Raw genomic sequence first — 21,827 nt, forward strand, 5'->3', positions numbered from 1 at the left:
AAGCAGCTTGTCTAACTGAGGGTACAAATCACACCCCAACATAAATCAGAGTATAACCCAGACTTATCCTTCCTCTTCAGCTGACCTCAACCAGCTTAAGGCATCAGCCAGGAGTCTGACTGCCACCTCTCCCTGACTCCCACCCTATCCTGGACTAGCAAAGCTCTTCTACAGCTGAGAATGGGAGCGTGCTCTAATTTTAGCCCTAAGACGAAAGTCCATTTTCCCCATGTAGGAACTCATTATATACCCTAGAGCAGATCCCGTTGCCTTTCAAGGCTTCATTTTAGGTTCTTCTATAAAACAGAGCTAACATACCTCCCAGAAAACCTCAGGAAAGGGGACTTTGAGATCCTTAGAAAACAGAGCCATGCTAATAACTCATGTTTGGAAGACTACTTTGCAAAAATGAGTCAAGACTTTTTACTCTCCAAAGCAACACCTTCCAAGATTTGAGATGAATTATCTATTTAACCTAAAGCAGTGTGTGTTTGTGTATTTGCGTGTGTGTGTGTGTGTGTGTGTGGTGGGGGAGATATCAGGCCACAAATTTGGAGTCTCTTCTGGACACAATTCATATATTTTGCCAAAAGAGCGAAAAGTAAAAAATTAAAATTTTAAAATTTAAAGAAGTAGCTCCGGAGTCTTAAGTTGTTTTTTTTTTTTTTTTTTGTCGGCTTGTTTTCCTACTTCTTGCCTATTTGAAGCCAAATGGAAAGGCAGAGAAAAAAGGAAAAATCTGTAAGCCGCTGCTGGAACTGGTGAAGATTTTCAACGTCTTCACCATCAAATTGGCTGAAATGTCACATAGGCATTGAAGCTAGCTGCCTCTCATGTGATTTGAAGTATCCCAGGGGTGTCTCTGTGGCTGACAACCTTCCACACAAGCGTGAGCTTAGAATTCTATATTATGACACTTCATGTCTTATATAAAGGCATTGCCCAGACTTCAAGACTTCCAAGCCTTGGGAATTCCCTGGGAAGGGTATAACAATAACTATGTATTAACCATCGATATCTCAGGTCTTTTCTAACTGGGTCTAAAGAGCAAAAAGTTACATAAAAGTATATTTTGAGTGAAGGAAGAGAGGAGGAAGAGCTTTTTAATAGAGGCTCCTTAAAGAAGACCAATGAAGATAAAAGTGATTAAATGAAGGTAAAAAAGGGGAAAAAAAATGCAAACATCTGGTCAACCCAGAAGTTCCAGGAGGACTCAGGGTACTCACAGAAAGGGTTAGAAGGACATGAAGAGAGGAAACACAGAAGAGATGGGAGGCCAGCAGAGGCCTTGCCTCTTTCATAATTTTCTTCCAGATTATTCTCATTCAACAGTCATATTTCTCAAACTTTTCTAAAATGTTCATTCCTGGCCTTTCCTAAAGGTGCACATTATAGATACCTAATACTTACCAGTATAAACTCTCAGAATATATCCAATAACTCACTTTGGACGTGGTTTTATAACAACCAGTTATCAAAGCGATTGCACAGCGGCCAACATCCACTATTCATCATGATTCTGAGCATCAAGAGTTCAACTTAGGAACTGTCAGAAAGCTGAAGCAAGGCTGCAGAAGTGCTATTTTAAGTTGCAGAAAGATGGGAGAGGCCTCGTTTTGCCTTTGAGCATCCTTCTCCACTAGTTCTTCTTACCTCCCCAGTTTCCCTGGATTAGGAAAAGTGTGTGATGCAAGAGAAGGGAAGAGTTAAAGTTTTTTATAATCTGTTCAAAGTAGCAGCACAAAGTTGATGCCAAAGTTTCAAATGGAAGTATGAGTGCTTATTCTAAAAGCCTATTCCCTAAGAGAGGGAATTTTTATATATTGAACATATTTATGTGTACACTTTAATTTTGCTATCTTATGTAATAAACACATCTTTCTTTTACAGATGGAGATTGAACTTTAGAGAGATCAAGGATCTTGTCTAAAGGCATACGGCTCAGAAGCAGCAAGTATGAAAGCCAGATCTGCCTCACTCCATGGCTTTGTAGGTAAAGAGGCTCCTCATCTCATGCCTTCTACTGATGAACTAGTTTTCCAAGAAATTTGAATAGAAGAGTTCCTTTGTTTTGCTAGCTTGGTGTTATTTACTTAATTTCTTCAACCATGTCTCACACCTTGCTAACTTTACCACTCATCAGTTAGTTTCAACAAGTCTGATCAGACAAAACACTTCTCTCTAAGGTTGTCCCTTAAACAATATAATCTAGGGCTAGGGCACCAGAAATTCATTGCATCTGTACCTGTCAAGTAGAACACAATGAAGATTCTAACACAGAAAATAAAGGGGAAGGCACTCATATGAAGGCCATTTCTTTTGTGAAGATTACAGACCTATAATGCTCTAGTATAGGGTTAAATATTTTTTTCTCCTAGTCTTCATATGTCTTGATTATACACATGGAGAAAATGTCACAGTTAATACTCTGTATGTTAGTCATGGTTGGGAAACTAAAGTCAAGGTTTAGGAAATTGTGAGATTGGATTTCATAGCAATAAAGCCACAATGCAAGGCGTGAAGCTACTGTTAAGGGAAAAAAGACTCCATTTTATTGCCTATTCCACCCAGAAACTTGAATACAGAATGCTTCTTCTGATGCCCATGTCTAAAGCCAAGGAAGGGCAGAACAGGAAGGAAAAAATAAGAAAAAAAGAAAGAAAGAAAGAAAGAGGAATTTGCTCCATGTTCTTGGGACCACATTTCCTCTGATCTGGACACTGGGAACAAGAAGTGTGGTAAGAGACTGTACTGAACACAAGCTAAGGAACTTGAACATCCCAGTAACCATGGGGAATCACTGAAGAATCCTAGCAAGGAATGTTGTTTATTTAGATTTGTATTCTAGGACAATCACTCCAGAAACAAAGCAGAGACTAGACCAATAGGGGATAAGACTACGGTTATAGGTCACTAAAAGGCCCTTTCAGTATTTCAGAAAGAAGTGTTAATAGCCAGAACCTAGGCAGTAGTAATATGGATAGAGAAAAGAAAATCAATTTAAGAAGATAGAATTGATAAGATGCAGTGATTAACTGGATATGTGTAATAGAAAAAACTTTACTTCCATGATTTTAGATATAGGTGATTGGGTAGATTATGATGCCATTCACAAAGATAGGAAATGCAAGAAGAGAAATAAGCTCTGGGAGAAAATGACGAATTCAGTTTTGGAAATTTTGCATTTGAGGTATTAGTGTAATATTCAAGTACACATGTGCAGGAAACTGCTAGATGCAATGGGGTAGAGCTTTGGAAGGAGACATAGACTAGAGTTACACATTTAGGAGTAATCATGTAATATACAAGGAGTTCCAGTTTCAAGTAAGATAAATTAAGCACACTTCATCTTGTCTCTACTGCTGAGTACAGCTTAAAAACCTAGGTAGAATGCATGGGAACCATTTCCTGAGTACTCTGAAAAGAAAATAGTAGCAAGCCAATTGGTAAAGAAGACCAGACTTTGAAGTGTCACCCAACAGTAAAGCAGTTAAATCTGCCCATTTTTTCCCTCAAATAGCCTCACAGCCTGGACTCAAACTGGCCTGAAACACGGACATGAGTATCAGAACAAACAGAGAAAGGCTTAGGGGAAAACTTCTAGCTCAGAATCAGGAATAGGAAAAATATCTCCTAACAATGACAGCAGCAGCAGTGGGAGGCTGTCAGCACCTCCAACTCTAAGAGGGAAGAATGTCCCGCTTTGATCAGAGGAGCTGTAGTCCCAAGATGGTGGGGCAAGCCGTGTTCACTTTTTCTCTCTTTGTTTTGCCTCTGCTTGGCCCCAGATGTTAGCACAGTTGCAGGAAGTTTGCAGCAGAGGTGGGTAAATAAAGTCTCAGCCTTCTGCCTAAAGGACTGAAAGAAGAGTCCCAGAGAGCCCGAAAAATATGGGAGAGATTGTGGAAAAAGAGGAGCTTAGAAAGTGACCCAACTGGTTTTCATGAACTCTTGAGTTTACCTCCAAGTCGTGTATGTGTGGACCTGATCCTAAGAAGCAATCAAAAGGCTCTGAAAAACAAACTGACAGACAGACCTTAGGACTAAGAGGCAGACCTCCCAGAGTGGCCACTGGGTAGCATATGCATGAGATAGAGCCAAAGAATTTTGCAAAAGCTCTGAAAATGGAACTGAAATTATAACCACATTGACACAACACTGTAAACTGACTATACTTCAATTAAAAAAAAAATATATATATATATACTAAAAAAAAAACCCTACAACCAACAGAAGGCTCATTAGAACTTCTGGCCTGAACTAAACCAGGTTGGCTTTCTGACAAGAGGGAAAACAAGACTCAGAGTTTATAACATTCAAAATGTTCAGGATGTAACACCAAACTACTCAGCATAAAAGAACCAGGAAAATCTCAACTCCTATGAGAATACTGATCAATAGATGCCAACTCTGAGATGACATAGATGTTGAATTATCTGACAAAGGCTTAAGTAGCTTTAATAGAAAAGCTCCAACAAGTAAGAGTTAACACTCTTGAAATGAGTGGAAAGAGAAATTTTCAGCAAAGAAACAAAAGGTATAGGAGAGAGTCAAATGGAAATTTTAGAACTTAAAAATATAGTAATGAAATTAAAAAGCCCATTGGATAAGCTCAATAGCAGAATGGAGATGTAGAGGAAAGAGTCTATAAACCTGAAGATAGATCAATAGAAATTACCCAATCTGAACAACAGAGAGAGAGAGAAAGTTGAAACGGTAAGTAATCAGAGCCTCGAGGACCCATGGAATAAAAAAAAAAAAGACTAACATTTATCTCACCGGAGTCCTAGAAGGAGAAAAGAAAGAGCCCAGTACAGAAAATATATTTGAAAAGATAATGATTGAAAACTTCCCAAATTTGGTAAAACACATAAACCTACAGATTCAAGAAGCTCAGAGCCCCCAAGCAGAATATACCCAAATCAGTCTATCCCAAAGCCAACATACTCAAACAGCTAGAAACTAAACACAAAGAAAAAAAATCTTGAATGTAGCCAGAGAAAAATGATGAGTTACTTACAGAGAAATGACTTAAGTGATGAAGATTTCTCATCAGAAACCATGGAGGCCAAAACAAAGTAGAACATTTTCAAAGTGCCGGGGAAAGAAAAAGACCTATTAACCCAGATTTTATATCCAGTGAAAATATTCTCAAGAATGAAGGTGAAATAAAGATGTTCTCAAATGAGGGAAAAATAAGAGAATTAGTTGCCAATAGATCTGCTCTAAAAGAAGCTCTTTAGACATAAGAAAAATGATACCAGAAAGAAACGTACAGAATCAAGAATGAAGGAAGTAACAGAAATGGTAAACATCTGTGTAAATATAATATTGTTCTTCTCATGAGTTCTTTAAAAGATGTTTGATAGTTGAAAGCAAAAAATTAAATGTTGTTTAGTGGGGTTGCAATGTGTGTACATAGAATACACAAGATAACTACAACATAAAAGAGAGTGGGTAACAGGGACCCATATAGTGGTAAACTAAAACACTAATTTAATTCTAAGTACACAGTAAAGAGTTAGGTGTGTATACTGTAATCCCTAGAGAAAACACTAAAAATATTCACAAAGAGATATAATCAAAAATACAATTGGTATATTAAAATGGAATAATTAAAAATGTTCAAATAACTAAAAATAAAACAAGAACAAGGAAATAAAAGAGAGGAACAAAAAAGGGCAACAAACAGAAAATAAAAACAAACAAAAAAGTTGGTAAACCTAAATCTAAACATGTCAATAATTACATGTAATGTAGATGGTCTAAACACAACATTAAAAGACAAAGATTATCAGAATGCATACAATATGGAGTTAAAGTCACTGGCTTGGATGCAGTTACTCAGAGAGAACAAGCAGACTGAGAAAAGCAAAGGTTACAGAGTGTAGTTCTGGGAATACAGATATTTAAGAAATGAATGGAGGGCAAAGAGACGTCAAAAAAGGCTTAGAATGAAATAGGTAGTAAGATAGTTCCCCCAGATTTTGTATCTAAAGAAATTAAAGTTCCATAGTCTAACTTCTTATTATGCTTTTATTATAAGTCTGTAAACCCTAGATCTGAAATCTTTCAATCAGTGTAGCTAAACTGAGACCAGAACCCACGTCTCAGAAGCTAATGTTAGATTAAACCAGAGGGCTTCCATAATACCAGCGAGGCTGTCTTCCCCCCTTCCCTAAGAGTAACAGGAGTCACATATTCAGTTATATCCTTAAATTCTTAGCCCCAGCTTATCCATCACCCTTTCTTAAAGACCTGATGCATTTTCCTTTCATAATTTTCTTAGCTACATTTTCATTTGCAGAGAAATACTGTAAAAATAGTGAAGGTCACAACCACGGTGTCATACCATGATAAAGACCATTTTAACTTGGGATCAAACCACAGGGTGTAAAAGAGGAAAGAGGTGACTTTTGGGTTGTAGATCTCAACATTGCTATGTGGTTTGTGGCAGAATAATTGGCAAAAATTAGTCCCTATGAATTGTAAATAAAAAGCATCCCATTCTCAGAATTCTGAAACCAAAAAAAAAAAAAAAAAAAAAAAAGTTGCAGAGGTTACTCTGCTTCCAAGATAAAATGCTATTCTACCAGATTCTGGGGGTCGAAATCCAGGTGCAAATGTTCATGCCATGTGTTTGTTATTTCTGAGTTTTCAATGATCATACAAACAAATAAGAGAAGGTACTCCTAGTACCTCTTACTTCAAGCTGTTATCATTTAACAAGAAATTTCAAGCAAAAGACTTTATCTGTAATGGAAGGTAGGGATTGGGAATTATAGTTTAATTATAAGGTAGGTCAGTTGAAAAGAGCAAGTTTCTCTTCTGAATGCACAAGAACACAGGATTTGATACATGAGTGGCACAAAGTCAATCCAACTTGCCTGAATTTGGCAACCACAGTGTATCTTAGAGGAAACTTATGGAAAAGAAAAGATAATTTCATGTTTTCTGGGCCTAGGATGAGTTTTAGAATCAACTTTGCTATAATTTTGGACATTCAAATTTAAGACAGATTACTACAAAGAAATAAAAACATTTTTTCAAATTTACTTCCCCATCCTCTTCCACAGTTTGAAATTACTTTTATCAAAATCATTGTGCACATCCTCTACTATCATCAGTGAAAATTTATAGTGCTGCCTCTGTAATAACTATCCATGGTCCTTCCCAGATCTGCTGTCAACCAAAGACTGAAGGTCAGAGTTCAGCCATCAGTCTAGCATCCCTGCCAGTGTCTGTATCCGGATAAATGCACTTCATGTACATTCTTCCTTCAAACTTCACATCCTTTGTGAAATGAAAAATTTAATCTCCAAGTTTCTGATCCACTAACTCAAAATACTATTTGGTGACACCTATTAGATGATCAAGAAACTACAAAACCCCTTGTCTTTGAAGAAGAAAAGAGTCTGCCCTGGGTAAACAAACTTCAACCTCAGCACTCTAGTGTATGCTGCATCAAAGGAAGGCTTCAGAGAAGGGCAAACCCTTCTCTGTGGCAGTCCATTCGCAAGCCAGGGTGCAGTGCTGAATCATCACACATACTTTCCATCTGAGAAACCACAGGAAAAAGAACTGTTAAGTCTTAGGAGAGAAAAAGCAAAATAACAAGGAAAGCACTATGGAGTGGGGTTAAATACGATTTCATGCTGAGTTCACAGGACTATTTCAAGCAGCATTGCCTCACTGTGCTTTGACTTGAACAGTAGCTCTGCAGGTGCCGCACACTGAATTATACATCTTAATTTGGTCTACCAAGCGACCTTCTCTGGCTGTGCTCAGTGTACAAGCACTTTGCTTCCTGGGAAGCCTTCATGTCTTTCATTTCCTCCTGCAAACTCCAGGCTGACATTCTCTCCAAGACAACCCTGCTGTGCGGATTTCTTCCCTGACTCTTTTTCCAGTAAGCAAATACATGATTTGACTCCATCCAAAATGGAGAGATCTGTTGTGTCTCATCATAATAGGAAATTACTGCCTTTAGCAGATGCTAGTCAATGCTCATAACATATTTCATCAATGCCTAAAATAAGATCCAAGAATTAGCTGAAGTCATTCGCTCTGCTGACTGTAGATTTCCTGATTGATTCTGGACCTAAAAGGCCAATGCAAAGCTCTTCTTACTCAGCCATTGGCACAGTCATGCTCTATGACTCCATCTGAGCCCAATATTGCTAAGAGAAGTTATCTATAACTTCCATTATTTAACTGGAAATTATCCATTTGTCCACTCAGATCCATGCTGTACCCTTCTGCACACCACTCTTAAGCACCAGGATGCTGTTTTTTTGGTCTGAAACAAGCTTCTTTGCATTCTGGCTTCTACTGGGTTTAGCCATTGGAAAAATACTAGCAAAATGGAAAGTGGGTCAGGATATTTATTCTCTGGCTCTCTTCCTCCTAGACTATGGTTTTGCAATGGGTATGTCCTCCACTAATGAAGACCACAGTCCTCTTAGGGAGCCCTCCTCCAGCTGCAGTTCCTTCTTCTGGGTACCAGTTACTGCTCCCTCCCATTGCTTGTTCAGGCCTAGGGAGCTTTGAATGCTGCTTCTCATGTGTGATTCTGGACATGTTAGTGCCTGTCTGTCTTCCCACCCACCCTAGGGTGGAGTACAGTGTTACTGTTCTTCAGATAGAAGATATAAACACAGACGTAGGTCTGCAGTAGCTTTCTAGCTCTGCTCCCCCGGAGGAATTTTTCTTCAAAGAATCTAAACACTGTAGGAGTAGGAGTGTAGGAGTAATAACTAAATTACTATAATATAAAGTAAAAAGAGACCCATTCCATAGACATGAAACAAAAAAATCAAGAGAAGGTCAAAGAAAGGAGAGAGCACATCATATTTGCAGGATCAGAAAATACTTCAGGAAAAGCATTTGAAATTGCCTCTCTCTGAAGGGTAAGATTTCAACAAGTATAGAGATTAAGAAAAGGGAATTCCAAGAGAGGGAGCATTGTACAAAACTGGGAAATTTGCTAACGTGTACTAGGGGAAAATTACTCTCTTTGTTTTTTAGATATGTGTCAGGAGAAATAAGATAAAATGGTGTCATGTTGTAAAAAGATCTGAATCCAGGTTGGTGAGAAATTAATGCTAACTTCATAGACAAACAGGAAACCACTGATGGGTCCTGATCAAGAGAGTAATGTGTTTAGGACTAAACTTATGGAAGACGAACTTAGCAATAACATCAGAACAGAATGGAGTAGAAAGAGACTAGATAGAGAGTCAAGAATGAGGAACTCAGGAAAGCATCAAATTCTGCAAGGAGACTGAAAAGGAAACAAATTAGAAGGAGAGATAACAAGCAGAGTTTCAGATAGTAATTTTAGCAAGGTAATAGAAGACCAAAATATATTGCAAAGATCAAGAAAAAAGGCTGATGATTAAGAGAAGGAAATGAGGAAAAACCTCTGCAGGTATCATGGCTTTGTCTTTGCTGTTACTTTTGTTCCGTTTTGTAAGATGAAGGAAACCTAAGCACGTTTTTAAGTTGAGAAGAAAGAAGTAGTGAAGAGGGAGATATTGATGATAAAACTGAAAGATAGTATAAAATATGGGATAGCAGATGAAGGATGTCCCCAGAGGAAGAAGACATGGGCTCAAGGACAAATGAGGAAGGTCAGCCTTGACCAGAAGGAGGATTGTTGCATGGTCAAAGACTAGGGTTAAGTAAAGAAGACAATCATAAGATAGAAAGTGGTGAAATTCAGAGAGATCACATATTACCTCAATGATTTTTGCATTCTTCCTAAAGAGTCTTAAAATTTTATGATTTTTTTTGTATTCCTACAATGTCACAAGAAGAAAAGTACTAAGCTATTCCATACTGCAGAAGCAAAATTTCTATGTTTAAAACTCTGATTTGACTATGAAATCATAAATGCTCCAAATTGGGCCTTATTACAACATACTGGTAAATCTCTAAAATAATTAAATAGGGGCCAAATTTTGGTCAGTAGAATTATTTTGGTTAATAAATTTCTAGCCAAAGTCACAGCTGGTTATCAAAGGATAAGAAAAAGGGCTCCTTTTTGCATTTGTTTGTTTTTTGACCCCTAAACCAACCCACTCAGATACCCAGATATGTTACAGGGTGTGAGCACTGAAGATTCTCTCAGCAACTTCAGAGAATCCTTTCTTCACTTCTCCTTTACCTCTTCACTGCTTCGCTACATAAAGATAAACAAATATTAGCTAACCACATGATCTCCATGAGAATATAAGATATTGAGTCTCTGGGCTCATGTCACCATCTGGTTTATATCATCATCTACAGGAGATGCATGAGTATACTGGGGGAATAAACCCCTTCCTTGTGATTTTAAAAAATAATCTGTACAGATGAGATTCCTACCATTGAATGCTTAAAGTTCCAAGGTCAATGTTTGACTGTACAGCATCCCATAAAAGTGGGCTTGGTCCATTCTTGGTTAAGACAAAGATAGCTTCCTTTTCAAAATTTAGGAGTGTCTTTATAAATATGCGAACCCATTTTGTGGAGTTTGCTTTTATGAGAACTCTAAATCAGGAACCACCATGGCATACGTTAAGTCCAATTTGCCTTTCCAAATAAAGGAAGCTGCTCTTGAACAATGACTTTCCAATTAGACAGAATAAGGGATTTAAATAGGCTTTTATATTTTACAGAGGAGTCAGGTCCCCAGCAGGGTGCTTTAAGGGCACTATCTTGTTTAAAGATCTGCCACAGAGGATAGCCCTCAAGGAGAGGAGGACCTGGGGACTCTCAGAGATAAAGCTACTCTGCCATCTCTCCCATTTACTCTATAATCCCTCTGTTGGAAAAAAAAAAAATTAATTGTCTCACATTATGTGTTTTAATTTTATAAAATGCCCCAAATATTTCCATACATCACTATATGAGATTTTTATAAAACTTCCATAAGGGAAGCTATGTGGTTTGAACTTCCATTTGAGACATACAATCACTCTGTGAGGCAGGTGTGACAAGTGTTGTCATCATCACTTACGCACAGAGAGACTACAGGAGACCAGAAAGTTTACAGTGATTTGACCCTGGTCACACACCAGTTAGCAATAGAAGGGGTACTCAAATGTAGCTTCCTGGACTCCCAGTTTGGTGCTCTTTCTATGACCCCACTACAGCTGAAAGCCATTAAAAACAAAGAAGATGACGATGACTAAAGAAACAAAATGCCATAAAAATTTTTTGTTGGATAGAATTTTAAATGCAATGTAGTCCTATATATAATGAGGCAAGTGGGCTCAAAGCCAATCCTTGGTAAAGGTTTCTCATTTAAATATGATCTTTAGAAGAGTTCTACATATGCTGTTTAGAAGAGTTCAACATCTGATTAAATATTCAGAATTCTACAAAGGACTATATTTTTTGGCAATGGTTTCATAAATTGTATCTGCTTCCTTTTTGTATTGTGCTCTTGTTGCAGAAGAGATTTTGGTATTAAAGCTTCACAATCATGAGAATCAAAGAAGGCCCATATTCATCTTAATCTAGAGTCATTGCATAAAATCTGCCACATGAGTTAGTTATTTTGAGATGAATTTTGCACAATGCCAGTAACTCTCTATATAGCAATGTTTAAACAGAAGGATCTCCCAAGAAAGGGACAGGGTAATCCGGCACTGCATTCAAACCCACTGTTCACGTCTGCTTCAGCAAAGACAGCTGGAATCACCACTGCTGTCTGGCAAGCTCATTTTCCTTAGTAGACTAATGAAGAGATAGGAAGAGGATGATTTGAGGACAGGCAGTAAAAACCCAGAAAAATTAAAAATAGGTGTGGTAACAAAATAGGTAGATTCATAGTCGGTTGAGAAGGAGGAAGAAGGGAGGGGAGGAGGAGAAGAAAGATGAGATTAGCCAACATTTCACGAGTTCTTAACCAGGACTAGGCCATAGCTAAGTGCTTCTATGCCTCACACATTTAATTCTCATAGATCTACAAGATGAGTACTAGTAATTCTCCCATTTTACCCAGGAGAACCATGTAAGCTTAAGTAACTTGCTTAAAGTCACAAGAATTGGAAATTGAATCCGAGACTGAATGTCTTAAAAGTCTGCCATGTCAAGGTTACAAAATACTGCATTTCCTAAAACTTCAGGGAGAGAGAATGAATCTGTTATGGGACACTTGCAGGAGACCTCTAATACCTCTACTTAAGGATTATTTCTCTGCTCTTTGGAAAAAGATGGTTAAGAGATTATGGCCATTACACAAGTAACAACATGATCTACATGCCCCTTAGCCGGAATGTTAATTATCCATCTGGCAGAAAGAAAAAAAGAGCATGTGATGTTTACAAAATTCCTGCTGGGAATTCTTCTTTGTCCTGAAAGTATGCTGGTCTTCATGGTCTAATGTTTCTACATTAGACCATTTCTCTCCAAGAAAAAGACTTGTCCCACAATGCCCCAGAGAAGGTAAGGAAGGTTTAAATTGGACATCGTCATTAAATTTGCATCAAGTGAAGTTAAGAGAATAGTGACTGAATGTCGACAGGTTTCTATTGCAGGAGGTATAATAAAAAGTGTCAGAGCACCCCCGGGCCGCCTTGTGACCAGGAGCTTACCCGTGGGTATGGACACGTGGAATTATGTCTGCTCAAACATGTAAACCAATGCCATCTTCGGCAGAAGGCTGGAAGCTGTAATGGGAATATCTAAACAATATCTAATTAGTCCCTATCTTTTGTCACCTGAATCTAAAAGAATTAAAGCCTCATCCCTAATTTCAACAGGTCCTAAGACAGAGAACTTCCACGTCACAGCAGCTACAGTTGGACCCAAAGGTTTGGCTAAGGAAACAGTACCATCTTGGGCTCAATACTTGTCTTCCTTTACTAAACTGAACTGCTCTGAGAATTCCCCATTTGATTGCCACTCACAATTTCACTACTTTATGCAAAAACCTCATGTCCACAATTCCTATGGCTGGATATGTCACAAAGGTGTCTAATAGTTCTTCCACACTATTTGCATACAACTTTAGAAGCATTTCCAGATGACTCCACAAGTTCATTCTCAACAATCTGTTAACTGAGCTCAACTGAAAGGCAGAAACATAAAAAGGATATCACTGTATTAGAAGTCAAAAACTGTACCTATCCAAACGGTAGACTTAGAAAAAAGATGAAGATACGTATACACTTATGAAACTGATGGGAAAGCCAAGGGCTTGAGGTGTAGAGGTATGGGTGCCCTAAATAACTTGTTACAGTAGTCTCATGTTGCTTCTAGAAATCTCCTCTGTTCCTGGGATTCTAATAACATCCAAAACAAATCCTTTAAAAAACACAAAACAATTTAATAAGAACACTTTTGAATTTGAGATTGTTAAGACTTCTAGTAGACTGAAGAATATGCAATAAAACACTGAAATTGAGTTTTGAAACAAATGGTGATTGTTCTCATTCCTCACAGAAAGAGTGACAAGTCTCTGCCCTTGACCAGCATACAAGGGAGCCCCTGGGGACTGAAGGCCTCTGAGCACAGTTTCAATGTCAGGAAGATTTCACATTGTCTGTGACAAGTTCCAAAAACAGCTTGAAATAAAAGAAAATATATAATAAGTACAGCAAATAGATCTGTCATGTTACTAAGAATGCAGAATTAGAAGGGCATAAAAGCCTGGAGGTTTGGTAGCTTTTTATAGCCCTTTATAAAAAGTTGCAATTGATGCAAGTTTCTGTCTCACAAGTTGCAGAGTAAATCGGTGAATGAGACGAGGCCACTAGGGAGCACACTATTAAATACTCTTTTGTCATCAGATTAAGTAATAATGTTCTCTAAAGTGGGACATACTTGCATGATAAATCAATTTTCCAGTTGGGGGAATTCTGTATGGATCAGAATTTACCAAGAAAGAGATCAGAATTCACCAAGAAAATCCTTCTTAAAGGGCCTGATATCATCAGGAGAAACATCTGTTTGGCTACACTGCGGGCCCATTTCAGCCAAAAGATTCACAGCATTCAAGGCATTCTTCTAAAAAACATGTTTTGGAACAGTAAATATTTCCATAAATACCAACTTGCTATAATATAAATAACTTCTGGGCATGCAAATTTAATTCCACCAATGGTTCTTGGAATTCAATTATTAATAAAGGGAAAATGAACTACAGGGTTTTCTTAAATCTTGATGTTGGGAGACAGGGTACAACATTTCCCCACTCCTTTTCTTCAGTCCCAACAGCCTTCCCAGACCCAAAATGTCGCTCGTATAACCATAACTATAGGTAGTTCTTCTACAATTCTAAGGTGTTTCAGTAGAGTGTCTACAATGAACACATTCACAAGTGCAGTTAGAAATGGGGTTGTTTCTACAACTGTGTGTTAATATCACTAGCTGTCATCATCATGCATGGATATGCAGTGTGTAAAACACAATGATTCAAATGGAAGACATGCTTGATATATCTAAGGTGTCACAGATTTTACAGTATTAATGAAAATTTGACACCACTAACAAAGTACGGTAGAACACATGGATTTATGACTAAATGATCAACCCACACACTAACTCGAGGTTCCATGGTGAACTGATGCAGAGGCCACTGGTATTCTGAGCTGCCTGGAAGAAGGACAGCAAGATGAGGAAGACACAGCACACAGTGCAGGAGTGTGATCGGGTCAGCATGCAGTGATGGACCACAGCCAGCTGTATGACAAAGTGCAACTTGTCACCAAGTGATGCGACAGAAGAGGGAAGAGGAGGAGACTGACACTGGTTATGCGGTTTGATATTGAATTCAAAATTCTACCTTTGTTATCTCATTTAATGCTAGCAATTATCTTCTGCCTCAGAAGGTTGTCATCTTCATTTTATATAGCATAATAAGTGACGTTCCCAGAAGGAGGTGGTAGAGTTGGGCTTCAATTCACCCCAAAGTCCACATTCCTTTCTGTGAAGCATGTTCCAGTAGGAAGGGCTTTAAGACTGGCTCTCAATACTCTAGTCCATTAGAAAAGAGTTTAAACATAAGGAAAAGGGAAAGAAAAAGCAAATCACTTCAGTAAAGCTGGAGGAAAACAGAAAGGATGGAGAACTAAAGAATGTGACTTCGAGGAAGAAGAGAATGGGGTTGGGGGGAGAGTCATGTCAGTGAAATAAGGCCGTCAGTAGGAGGATGAGCTTCCTGGAGGTTTTCCAATCAAAAAGCAGCACCATACATCCCACAGGGAGATGATGGAGCAGCTGCAGAACATCAGCCTAAAGCTGTCATGCAGCAGAGTAGCTACCTGAGCTGGCCTGGGATCCACCTCTCCGTGAAACTGATGGACAAGTAGTCCTTGGTGATTTATTATATGAGTACATATACAGAAGAAGTTTTGGGGATTGGAAGGAGAGGAGGAATGAAGGAGACATATTTAATTATAGGAATCTGGAAAGAGAGGGGAAACTGTGGGTAAGGGACAGGAGAACAGAGAGCGAGCAAGATGAGGACTATGGAGAGAAAGGGACAACATCCAAACCACACAGAGGAAAGAAGACAGGTAAAGTCTTTGTGTTCACAAAAGACTTTGTAAGATGATGAAGCCAAGCAGTGCTGCTTCGGGCCCAGGTGAGAAAGCGTGGCCAGAGTCCGAGAAGGGGCCATTCTTCCCCAGGCACCATCTCCTTCAGTGCCCCAAGCAATCAAAATGGCCATTACTGAAGACTGCTGTGCTCCACAAGGTATTATCTTAATGGACGGCACCAGCAGCAGAGGCCAGGACAAGGTGTGGTGAGGACAAGTCTGGGCGACAGTATGACTAGTCTCACTGCTGAGCACGTATGAGGCTCCAGAAAATAACTGGGGAAGTTTTAAGAGGTGGATGAAGTGCTATGTAAACAAGGAAAAAACTAAGACTCACCATGTTAAAGTATTTCTATTAATGTGGCTACACTTCAACCCATAATCAAGTGATTGCTAGTAATGGTGTGAAAAAGCGAGTGACACAGAAGGGTAAGAAAGAGAAGAAACTCAATGATAAACATGGCTCCCATCCCAAAGAAGGGAAAATCAGACTCATCCAAATGGAATGGATTTCTTTGGAAAGCTTGCTATAGCAGGACACTTTTAAGTGCATACTGATAATGATCTGAGAGAGATTCTAAGGAAATTAAATCATCGTCCAGCCAATTCCTTGGACTTATTAGTCCTCCTTATACCTCCCACCTCTCACACTCTTCAATCCATTACCAGGTCCTTGATTACCTCCCTGATGACTAGATGCTTAGATGAGCTGGACTTCAGAATTTTCATCCTAAGCTGGTATTATTTTTTGTGTATGTTATGGTACATATTCTTCTCGGAAAGGCAAAGAGTCTTTGCTCTCTTAAGCTATATTCCATAATATTCCACATCATGAACTTTTCATCTCAGATGAAAACAGTAGATCCTAATAATCATTCAGATTTTCTTGATTCAGTTAATGAGGCCATTTAATTCCATAAAACCCGAATTTGATCCACTGATATTTGAAGGATCAATCTAGTATGTCTAGATTCTTGGATCAAATGAGCAAATATCAGGAAGTTTTTCATGTTCCCAACCCCCATACTATACGAATGTTACCAATGACAACATCCCTGTGTATGACTGACTGACCTACATGTGGACTTACAGAATAGTTGGGAAATCAGAAATATTTTCACATTCCATACCATAGTGTTTCCAAAAGCAAAGAGTAATGGTTCAATTGTGTCATGATTTCTGTTCAAAATCTGAGTGCTGACCCAAAGGGGTTAAGTGGGGAGCCCACGAAACTGAGCAGAACTTTCAGATGGAGAGAATTTTTCCTACCATGTGTTTGATATAATTAAAAAAACTAGATTCCTTTCAGAGAAGGGAACTATTTTTTAAGAACTAGACTCTCAAATAGAAAAAAAAAATCTATGGTTACTAAAAGGGAAGTGGGGGATAAATTAGGAGTTTGGGATTAACAGACACAAATTACTATATATAAAATAGATAAACAACAAGGTCCTAATGTATAGCACAGGGAACTATATTCAATTTCTTGTAATAACCTACAATGGAAAAGAATCTGAAAATATATGTATGTTTATGTATAACTGAATCATTTTCCTGTATTCTTGAAACTAACATTGTAAATCAACTACACTTCAATAAAAAAAATAAATTTTTTAAAAAATGGACTAGAGTCTCAATTGTGGAGATTCATTTCCAGGGAGGGAACTGACATTCTAGAAGAAAACTCCTCAATCTTCTAAGTATTTTACAATATATTTTCTTCTTTCATTACTTCTTTTTATAGGAAATACAAGAAGGCAGGTAGCCCTGATTTTTCCACGTCTTTCCTCTTTCCTTTAAAAGAAAAGTCCTTGAAAACTAAGGTTAGAACCTTCACACAGTGCTTGCTGTTTATCTGCCAGCCTGAAAACTGTTGGAAACCAAAAGATAGGTATGGCCCCAGTGAGGTCAAAATTCAGTACACATCAAAGCAGAGAAACCCTGAAAATACCTACGCCCCACCCCAATACACACTAAGTGTGTAGCAATACTCTCCCATGCACGTCAAAGGCATCAAGAAATTCTCACCCACATAGCATCCTCCTCAAATGAGAGGTCCGCCCCAACTGGAATGTTTATCTGTTACTGTCAGAGTTGAACTGAGGCTACAATGCCTTCAAATCCCACAACTTTTTGAAAGAATCTCACATGCATCATCTTATTTAGATAAGCAATTTATCTGATCAGATGGGAGAGATAAGTGGACTTTGCTGAGGGATGTTTGGGAGAACTACCTGGCTGGAGGGCCATCAAAGCAAATGGTACATTTTCCATTTAAAAAATCATTCCTTGGAGGCCAACTATATGCCATCCTCCTCTGCACCAACCTAGATGGAGAATGCGTCTTTGGCACTTCTAGCCAGCCTCTTTGTGCTTCCCTTCCCCTTGCTGGTAATACATTCTCTTTCCTGTCCCTAAGAAAAATCACTTGCAACACAGGACCAGAGAGAAATCATTCAGCTTTTGACTATATGAATTGTCCAACACAAGAGATTTTTTTTTTTTTTCATTTTCAGGGTTACCCTGTTGAAGGAAATGACAGGCTGTGGAGTCAACTGAGGGAATTCAGCTGCACTTAAATAAGAGTATTGATTTGGACAGAGGTCTTCCCAGCACTGACAAAATCCTGAGGCTTCTGCCTGCAGCTAAGACACAATTTAGGAGTATGAAGACTGTTTCTAAGTGTTGGTTCTCAAGTGAAAGCTTTAGCTCTTTAAATAGCTACAGTGATTACTATCACCTTAGCTTAGTGAGCACTTGCCATGGGCTGGGCATTCTTCTTAGGGCTTTACATGTTTTAACACATTTATTTTCACACACACCCCGAAGTCTATGAGGTAGGTACTATTATTTATCCCGATTCTACCATGAGAAAAACTAGCACATTGAGAGGGTAAGTAATTTGCCTGGGGTCTCACAGCTGGTAAGTGGCTGAGCTGGGATGGATGGCCCCAGAGCTCTGGCTCTGAAAATCCCTCACAGGACTGACCAGGGATACTGAGTCTCATTCAGAGGACAGACCCACTGATTCCCTAATTCCTCTTCTTTAAGTCATAGAATATAGAGCACTCACCCCATGGTACAACTGGTCCAGGACTGATCAATCTTCATGTGAGATAGTTTCCACCCCCAGCAGCACAGACCGAAGGAAAAACAACGAATTCAGCATCAGAAGACTTGGGATCAAATCCAGCTACTAACAGAATAACCTTTTGCAAGTCACTTAACCTCTGTGCACCTTGGTGTCTTCATCTGCAAAAGAGCTTTTTATTCTCCCAATTTGCAGTGCAATTCCAGAATCCCCTCCTACAGAGAGGTGGAGCCCTCTCTCCAAATTACTTTTCTAGGTAGAGTAAATTCAGGGCACACATGTGATCAGCACCCGCACTTCAGGAGCCAAAAGACACCACAGGACAGTAAGGAGAGGGAAGGAGGCAAAGGAAATGGCATAAGAAATTTACAAGTAGGGGGAAAAAGACAAACTTTCATCAGTGATGCAAGAACTAAAAGGAAAGCAAGTGAAGTGCAGGAAACAAGGAAGACTGAATGTAAAATCAATATGGGTGAAAAATAAATGAATCAATCAAGTCTTGCTATTTTCACCTCTATTATAAAAGAAAATTCATCATTAACTTGAGTGACACCCAGGACACAATGATCTCTCCACCCAGCATTTCTAATGTCTTTTCTCCCTTTGGCTCAAATCTGTTTAGCCTTCTCTATCAGAATGTTTAGCTCTATCCTAATGGCGCCAATGAACTCAGACTCCAGATGTCCTCGGGCTCCATGCCACATAGTTTTGAGGGTCAAAGCGTCCTTCCCTCCTTCCCCTTAGCATAGCTTTAGGATCTATACTACCTCAGTTCAAATCCTAGCTCTTCCACTTAGCATGGTAGCCTTAGCTAGCTGTGTGATCTCTGCATGCTTCAATTTCCTATCCCTAAAATACAGGTAATAATGACACTTCATAGACTTAGTGGCATTTAGAACATCATGTCTGATACATAGTATGGACTTTATATGTAATTGCTATTATTATTTTGTGTTCCAGATCCACATTATCCAGGAAGAGAATCCCAACACATCTGCCTCCTATTGCCAGTTAACCTTCTGTGACTTATTTTTCCTGTTTGATCAAAAGCTCCCTAAGGGAAGGGACTGTCATCATCATCATCTTTGTATTCCCTACAGGACAAGCCTTAAAGATGGTAGACATTCAGTAAATAGTGGACTGAAGTGTCACTATCTGAAGACATGAATCCAACCCAGGTCTCTGCCTGAAAATTCAAGCATATTATTATTTGTAGCCAGAATTAATCATCAGTCATGGCTTGAGTGTTACTTTCCAACAAACACAACAATTAGAGCAGACAAAAAAATCATTACCAGCAACAAAATTGGCTTTCCATCATTAAAATGTGTATCAAAGAAAGAAAAATGATAAATACAAAAAATCAGATTAGAGAGTAAAAGATGAGATCAAAACCAAAATTTCCATTAAAGATCAGATAAAAGTGACAGTAGGAAATGGGATAAGTGAAGAAAAGAGATTTTTTTTAATATTCCAATTCATTAAACAAGGGGGAAATGGATTTATGAACTTGACTTGTGCCTGAGATAGAAATGAAAGGTGTGGTTTCAGGACTACACCATAAACCAAATATAGATATTCTGTTGTTGTTCCCTTTGCCCCAGATTTTCCAGAATCTTTATGACTCAATTTCTGCTACCTTCAGGTATCTGCTCAAATGACGCCTCGTGAAAATTCTTCCTAGGTGACTCGACACGAAAAAATGCCCACGGCCAATGTCACTCTCCAGCCCTCACTCTGACATGTGTGTCTCATGGAACTAATCTGCCACATCATACATCCATCAGTTACTCAGTCTTTCCCCACACACTGTAGAACATAACCACCATGAAATGAGGAGCTTTGTTCCCGGCTGTCCTGTGCTTGAGCAATTAACTAGAAAATCACAGGTACTCAATAAAAGTCTGTCCAATGACTGATCCACTTATTAATACAAATATTAATATCTATGTATGTAAAGTGCTTAAAAACAGTGCCTGGCACATAGTGGGCCCAGTGAGCTATTTATAGAGGGAGTAGAAGTAGCACTATTCCTCCCTCAATTATTTTCGGTGCTTTAGTAACAAACATCTTCTGTCTCCGGGGACTGGAAGAGAGTAGGAAGAATTAGGTAAGGAGGTGGGGGAAGCAGCTTTGAAATCTAAGCACGGAGTTATTTTCTTTATTTAGAGGGCAACTGGGATCCACTAAAGTGCTCTGCAGTACAGTGTGGTCAAAGAGCAAACTTTAGTGGGATGGGGGGAAATGGCATGGGTGGGAAAGCAAGGCTGGAATCAGGAAGCCAGGGGCAGAGAGATGGCACAGAAGCCCAGGGCCAGGGTGCAGCTTCACAGTGAGCAGAGGTACAAGGCGCGGCAGGGACCCAGTCCCCCTTCTTACCGAGATCAACCTTTGCTTGGGCAGGCTCCAGGCTTTGAGATGTCAACAGCATGATGCCACCAGGCCTGCATAGGAAAAGTAAATCAAGGCTTACCCGAAGCAACTTGCACTTTAGGGGGTGTGTGTGTGTGTTACCTATATATTTGGGGAGGCCAAACCTAAGGGGCTTTCAGAAATAGCCATTCATGGTGCTGACTCTTTTTCTTCTGATGTGAGTCTAGGGAAGAGAAGATCCTACATCTTTCTTGAGACAACTGTAATCTCTCAACTGAACGACTGCCCAGCCCTGGGTGACCAACCAGGCTGGCTTGCCCATGACTGGGGAGTTCTCTGGATGCAGGCCTTTCAGTGTGAAAACCAGCCAGGTACCTGGGCAATCCAGTCCCAGGTGGCCACCCTCCCACTGCATCGCCTCCTAACTTGTCTACACTCGCACTGCAATCAGAGCAGTCTTTCCAAAACAAAAATCTGACCTTGTCCCCTCTGCAGTGAGTCACATACAATCAAAACACTTTAGTGACAAGCTAGCTCATAAGACAGATTGCAGCCCCTAACACGGCCTGACAGGTCTTGTGTGACTGGGCCCCTACCGATTTTTCCAGCCTCATTTCAAACCATGCCGAGGCCACAGTCCCCTTCCGTGGTTCACATGCAGGTCACTCTCTCCCATCGTGGGGACCCTGCACATGCCCCTCCCTCTGCACAGACTATGACTGCCATCTTTCTTCCACACAGTTCATTCAAAATCATTTTTTATATCATGTTCTGTCATGGTCACTTTTTCAGAGAAGTCTTTACTAACCTCCTTGAGCACACACATCCCCT

The 21,827-nt window shown here is 39.3% G+C and overlaps 1 protein-coding gene across 2 annotated transcripts in view; it reads right to left on the bottom strand.

Annotated features, from left to right (window-relative positions):
• FMN1 (formin 1) overlaps positions 1-21,827 on the bottom strand; it is a 397,658-nt gene that overhangs the window by 361,814 nt on the left and 14,017 nt on the right. The window contains exons 1-2 of one of the 2 annotated variants that reach the window (XM_032481561.1): positions 21,003-21,044; positions 18,606-18,637 (exon numbers count right to left, since the gene is read on the bottom strand). The exons of the other annotated variant lie outside the window; for it this stretch is intronic. The gene's annotated coding sequence lies outside the window, so the exon portion shown is untranslated. Of the gene's footprint in view, positions 1-18,605; positions 18,638-21,002; positions 21,045-21,827 lie in introns of those variants that run through there. 2 annotated transcript variants of the gene reach the window in all.

Source organism: Camelus ferus, chromosome 6 (assembly GCF_009834535.1).
Source record: "Camelus ferus isolate YT-003-E chromosome 6, BCGSAC_Cfer_1.0, whole genome shotgun sequence".
NCBI classification, from domain to species: domain Eukaryota; kingdom Metazoa; phylum Chordata; class Mammalia; order Artiodactyla; family Camelidae; genus Camelus; species Camelus ferus.